The 6,897-nt window shown below is 44.6% G+C and overlaps 1 pseudogene; it reads left to right on the top strand.

Annotated features, from left to right (window-relative positions):
- The first annotated feature begins 998 nt into the window (after positions 1 to 998).
- Positions 999 to 3,990, top strand: LOC144115164 (uncharacterized; annotated as a pseudogene).
- Positions 3,991 to 6,897: the final 2,907 nt, after the last annotated feature.

Raw genomic sequence — 6,897 nt, 5'->3', positions numbered from 1 at the left:
AAGCGGCTTATTGGCCTCGGCCACGGTAGCTGCCTGACGTCTGAAAGAATCTAACCAATGGCCACCTCTCACCTTGTCTACGCAGATGCGTGGGACAGAGGAGGGTGCGAGCACGAAAAAGTCGCCGGGAAGGGCTCGCCAACTTTGACGCGTGATTGTGGGTCGTCTGCTGCGTGTAGAATAGAATTTTTTGGCTCTGGTTTTCATGGCAACACAGTGCAGTGATTGAGTTGATGTGCTCTCCTCGGAAGGCGTTTCAGAGCCCTTTAAGGTTTTTGTTTACAAAAAAACATCAGACCAAAGGCAAAGGGAGCAAGAGCGACTCAAACTGCCAAGACTATGTCATTGTATGTATCTCCTCTCTTAGACAGGTTTTTAATTTATTTATTGAGGTAACACCACCCCAGACCCTCATTAGGAGGACATTACATAGAGGGAGGGAGGGAACAGCAGTGTTAACATATACACATAAATGCGATGTAGTCTGGTAGAATTGCTGAACAAACAAGACAGCAGAATATAAACACCAGAACCAAAAGCAAATATAAGCATATCTTGAGAACGAAAAATAAATACCGCTGAGGATCTGTCCGTGCCCCTCACAGAGTGTGCGTGCTGAGTGCTGATAGTTGCTTTTTCTGGTGTTCGACATTGTTATTGCGCTACTCAAGGTAACACAGACAAGAACGACACTACAGACAGGGCGCAAACCATATGCTTGCTATTCCTTGAACCGAGCGTTGAAGCGCAGATAAACCCTGATGTAGTCTTGGTAGATACGCACTTGTCTCCAGGTCTCTCCTCGTAAAAGTTTGCAAAGGCGTCTCGACATTGTCGCCGCATCGCCAGCGACATGATTTTAGTCCCTGCTGTTCTTTCTTTCACGCTCCCTGCGCCGCGCGGGCCGGTTGGTTGCAGCGGCGTGGTCGCGTTTGTCGTCTCTCGTCGTTGTTTTGCGGCAACCTTGTTTCCGTGTGCGATGTGCAGTGGATACTAAAATGCCGAACAAGTGTTGTGTTTTCTTTCAAGTGTTTTCTTTCCCAAAAGACCACTTTCAAGAAGTGGTTACGCACCATTCCAAGGAAGGACTTCGTGCCCACTTCGTACATTAAGTTAAGTAATGTTTATGGTACTGTTATGTGCTCCTGGTTGCTTTTACTTAATAAGCACGTTTATTGTGATGCTTCTGAAGTCCAGATGGATTGATTGTGGCAACATTTCTTTGCTGCAAACACGCTTATAGACAAAGGGGCTAGCATTAGGCTATTTTAATAGTGGATTGTGAGATGTTTACGAAACGTTTGTACGTTTGTGCAGGTTTGCGCCGATCATTTCGAAGCTTCATGCATCGAGACGACGACATCGTACACGGATCCAAGAACAGGAAATGTCCTTGCAGTTCGATTGCCAGTACCGCGGTTGCGCCATGGATCGGTGCCTACCGTATTTCCCAACTGCCCTTCGTACCTTTCAGCACCAGACAACAGCAAGAGAGAAGCACCTGATGCTAAGAGGGGCCGACTAGAAGCTTCCCAAGTCGCCCGTGTGGTCAAAGGATCACTGGCGTCATATGAAGCGGAGCAGGAGAGAGACCAATTTTCGTCACTCGAACAACTAAAGGCGCACCTGCAAGTGGCCTCAGTGTCAGTGCAGTGGACTGAGATTCATAAAGAAAAGTGTACGATGTTTTTGAACATCACCAACGATCGTGAACCTTGGTTGAAGAAGTCATTGGCAGTGTTCGAAAACCTCCAAGTCTCAGCCTGCTACCAAGGATCCGCGATCAAGAATCTTGGTAGCGCTGTTGTACCAGACTCGGTTTGCAAAGTAAGCTCCTTGTTGGAAATTTTGAACAACCTGTGCATGCTGTCTGACGAGTATGGCGAGCGTTGTAGTTCTCGCCACCTGTCGCTTGCAGTAAATTCTCTTCTAGACAAATTGGAAGCAAGCATTAATGAAAACAAGAAAGGGACTGTGAAATTTTTAAAGGAACAGCTAACACTGCTCTCTGCAGAGCGTATTCAGTACAGCACACAGGTAAAGGTGTTTGCATGCATTCTCCACACAATATTGCCGCATGCCTACAAGTATTTGAGAAAAACAAGCACACTAGCCTTACCGCACCCGAGCACTATTAGGAAAGTGTGCTCATCTGTACAAATGTGCCCAGAAATTGATTCTTGTGACGCAGTTTTTCTTCGGTATGTTTCCCAGAGATTTACACATCTGCGGCCACATGAAAAGACAGTGACGTTGATGCTTGACGAAATTCATATCAAGCCTTGTTTTGATTATAAGGGGGGCAGCATATGTGGTGCTGCAGTGAATTCCAGCGAGGCAGCCACATCTGTGCACGTGTTTATGATACTAAGTCTGCTGAGCTCATTCAATGACGTAGCACACATTCTTCCGGTAAATATCATACAGGGCGACCAACTTCATGCCATACTGAAGAAGGTGATCATACGCTTAGAAGAGATTGGGTACAGGGTCATAGCCGTTGTTTGTGACAATAACTCTCTAAACAGAAAGGTAATGAAGATGTTTCTGCCAAAGCCAATGCTTCGTCATGTTTATCCACATCCGTCAGATCCAGATCAGCCATTATTTTAGGTGGTCGATGCTGTATATCTTTTGAAGTGTATCAGAAACAATTGGCAGAATCAGAAAAATGCGGGGACTTGCTTTTTCTACCCCCGCTTTGAGCTTTCAAACAATGATGTTCGTCCTGAATGCAAAATGGCTGCCTCATTTAAGAATTTGAGAGATTTACATAAAGAGGAGTCATCTCTAATGATAAAGTCTGGGTATGGCTTGACATCCAAGACACTTAATCCGAGCAACTTGGAACGGCAAAATGTGAAGCTGGTACTGCCGGTTTTTAATCCGCACGTAGCCACAGCCCTGGCAGCTCGCAGTGGTGAAGCTCATTTTCAACATGCGGCAGCAACGGCAGATTTAATCAAAATCATTCTTCTCTGGTGGATTATTGTCAACGTAAAAACGCCAAATAAAGGCTTCCATCATCGTACTGTTTGCGAAGAACCCATGTCTTGGAGTACAGATGACCCAAAAGTAGCTTTTTTCTAAATGGTTTCATTACCTGGCTTGATGTTCGGGAATTTTATGGGCATGACACTGGGGTCCTTACCCAGGACACATTGAGTGCCCTAAGGCTATCTGCTCAATCCTTACTGGCATTGGCAAAGTACTGCATAAGTGGACTTCATTTTAAGTATGTCTTACTAGGGAAAGTTCAAACGGATCCTCTCGAGAGTCGTTTTGGACAGTACCGGCAAATGGTTGGTGGGCAGTACCATATATCTGTTCGACAGCTTTGTGAGACAGAGGGCAGAATTCGCCTTCAAAATGCTCTGCCAAAGATGAGCACTGATGACTTCAGAAACATCGAAGAGATAAACAGTGTCAGAGATGTAGGAACCTCCTTTAGTGTTCAAGTTGCAGACGCTGACCTTGATGCACTCAGAGAACGTATGCCAGTTATTGGTTATGTTGGCGGGTATTGTGCACATGCTACAATAAAAGTTTTAAAGTGTGAAAGTTGCCGAGGACACTTGGTTGTTACCGGAAGTGAGAAAGAAATGGAAGAAGACACCCATTCCTTAATCGCACAACTCGACCGAGGTGGACTCGTTTCCCTCTGCCCTTTTGATTACAATAGCCATGTACACGGAGGTTGTAGTTACAAAGCTTGCGACGCAAAGTGCCTGCACACAATTTCTCCATGGGCCCAACCAAAGGAATGTCGTACGGAAACTGACGCTAAACTCTCTACCGAGGCTTGAGGACATAGATGCATGTGAAAATGGGCATGCCTACGAGCTCCTTGTCACACTTGTTGCAAACTGTGCAGCAAACATAATGCTTAACAACTTATGCAAACAAAGGAATGATCAACTTCATATTATAAAAGAACAGAAGGCAAAAACAGAACAGCCCAAATCTTTCTTGAAAAGTAATTTTCCATAACTTATACACCGCACATTTAATTACTTTTAATTGCACTGCAGGTATTTTATTGCAGTTTCCTCATGTGATTTTTTGGCGAATTCACGAATTGAACCTGCTGCAACAATATGGTCTAATAATAATTCACTGCAAGTGGTCGTCGCAAACACAAATTGGACAGCAACTGGGCAGTCTGAGGCTATAACCCTTGCTATGAATTGGGGCAACTGTAGCGGTGCACCAGTGGGATGGTAGATCATCTAATTGTACTCATAACTGGGGAGAAAAAAATATGACTCAAGAACGCGCATACATTCCTAAAGAGGCATTCGGCAGCTCATCCCACCCTGCAGGTTCCTTAAAGTCGACTGTGACGAGAACATCCGCACCGTCGTGTATGAGCCTTCTTTTGTTTGCGTCATGCATGCTTTCTAGCCCAGAGTTTAAATGACAGTTCTTTGTTTTTAATCTGAAATTTGAAAGTATTTTGGCAATTAAGTGCAATGTTGTTTTTTTACTGAGCTGAACCTCAGACAGTGCCTGCTGTGGTAGATGAATGACTTGTCACACCTTTTGTCTGTATGTGGTCTTCATGTGCCGTGTCTATTATTGTACTATACTGTTGCAGTGTCTATTATGTATTACTGTATTAGTGGCTATATTATTGTGCAATGCAGTTTGTGCAGTGGATTCCTTGTGCATTCCTGTACCTGCAGCAGTGAAATAAGTGGTTCTTTGTGTCACTTATTTGTTATAGCCTAGTCCACACTTTAGTCACAAGTGTGTTTAATGTACTGTGGTTTCTTTGCATGTCTACGACTCTACAAAGTAATATGTTGTGTTTTATGCCATTGAAGGGCGGCCACCTTTCTGAAAAATGGATTAAATAATATTTTCTTCTAACCTACAGCTAAGATGCGAGTATGGTTTTCGTTTTCTACCTCTTGGCATTGCAATGTGCTATGTTCTGCTTCCTCTCATTCATCTGAAACTCGTACCGTGCCACAGGGCCTACTTTAATATACAGATTGGTATTGCAACTGTGTGTATCTCTTATCGGTGCAACAACTTGTTTCGGCTGTCAGTTTACGATTTTATAGCACGCAGTATAAAAGGCAACATCCGTCTACATTACAGTGCAATATCGTTTTCTGTCTGTCATGCATTTTGGCCGCGACCGATGTGTAGTCGTAAATATCTGTAAATATGCATACAAACAGAGTCTGCTGTGATAAATATGTATAATTCTGTCCGTAATCTTAATTATTTGTCTTTGCCCTGATAAATCGCGCGGACCTGGCGGTCGACGAGCCTGTCTGTGGCATCAGTTCCCGCGAGGCGAGCGCGCGGCAATCGCTCGCGGCCCTCAGCCGGCGCGCAGTGACGTCGTTGACGTCGCGTCACGTGACGCGCAGGCCTGAAAGCTGTTCGGGGGGTAATGCCTGGATGCCCGCTCGCCTCCGCTTTCAAGGTGGGGGCACCCTTTGTACTACCCCGCGCCGCCGTTTCCCCCTCGCAGCGGCATGTTGAGTCTCACACGTCAGTTACGTGCAGTGCGCTATGCGTCTGGCACGGTTTCTGTGCAGTCGCGTGGCGACTATAATAATGCTACTGATCTGGAAATAGACAGTACATACTTGTTTCACTTGTGGCAGTAGTGTTTTGGCAGTTTTGGGAGTATTTTATGCATGATGCATTCGCTCTGACTACACGACAAACGAAGAGTTATGACGGACTGCTGTGTTTTTAATTCAACGGCTGCACTTTAAAAGGACAAAAGTTATTTGGTTTTCCTTGATAGGATAATATGGACTATATTAGGGTCACCGAATTCCATATAATTATGCTGCCTTTGTTGTTTTGAACGTAAAGACTGTTCCCAAGGCCCTAAGTTTCCCTTGTATACAAGCAGCGCGGAGCATGCATGTCCTGCCAAATATAATATTTTTGCGTAGTCAAGATTCACTTTCCAGCGTTTTCTGAAATGCCTTTGTCTTGTTGCTGCACCGTATGTGAAAAATTCCACGTAATAATGTCAAATTTCTCTTCCAAGTAATCTGTCACCTCACTGGTCTGGAGTAGAAAGCTCACACGTCTGAAGCCATATGGTCATATTTTATGAACTGCTTTCCTTAGTGGCTTGTACCGCAACAAAACAATGAAAATGGTTGAGTTTCTCTTTGGATGGTGTTGACTACACGTAGACTGATGATGCGATGCGATGACACCTTCCTAATTCGTAGTGATTAAGTCGCTTTATTCGAAGACAAATTTTACTAAACAATTTCTTTTTCCTTCAAAACCGTGAAGAAATATCATCAAACGCGACTGAAGCAAAAAGAGGCCTCACAAAATCAGCCCGTGATAACTATTTATTTTCAATATCATTGTCCCTGCCAGTGTAAACTAAGAAAGAGGAGCCGGAGCAACAAAGGAAAAAATTGAAAATTGGTTTTTGAGGAAAGGAAATGGCGCAGTAATTGTCTCACATATCTGCCGTAAGCGAAGGGAGGAAGGTGGGAGTAAAAGAAGAGAGAAAGAGGTGCCGTAGTGGAGGCCTCCCCAATAATTTAGATCCCCTGGGGACGTTTAACATTCACTGACATCGCACAGCACACGGGCGCTTTTGCGTTTCGCCCATCCCTGCTGTTACTGTCATCGAAAGAGGCAAAAAAAAAAAGTAATCTGTAGGATATGGTTGCCTAGAAACACGCGTGACGAATTTTACTGACGTGGCTGCGTGAGGGTAATGAAAAGAGCCTTTTCCCCCAGTTGTTGTTTCTTTAAAAGTGATACGAAAAGGAAGGAAAATAAACCGTTACTGGAGAAAAAAGCCGCCTTGCGTTCGCGACACGCAGCCACGGCTTCTTTGCTTACTGACGCACAGAAGATACGTTTGGCGCCAGGATATTCGTAGTGAGCTGGCGC

This window comes from Amblyomma americanum, chromosome 1 (genome assembly GCF_052857255.1).
Source record: "Amblyomma americanum isolate KBUSLIRL-KWMA chromosome 1, ASM5285725v1, whole genome shotgun sequence".
Taxonomy (NCBI): domain Eukaryota; kingdom Metazoa; phylum Arthropoda; class Arachnida; order Ixodida; family Ixodidae; genus Amblyomma; species Amblyomma americanum.
Note: the sequence above shows the minus strand (reverse complement) of the source record. Positions and strands in the feature narration are given on the sequence as shown.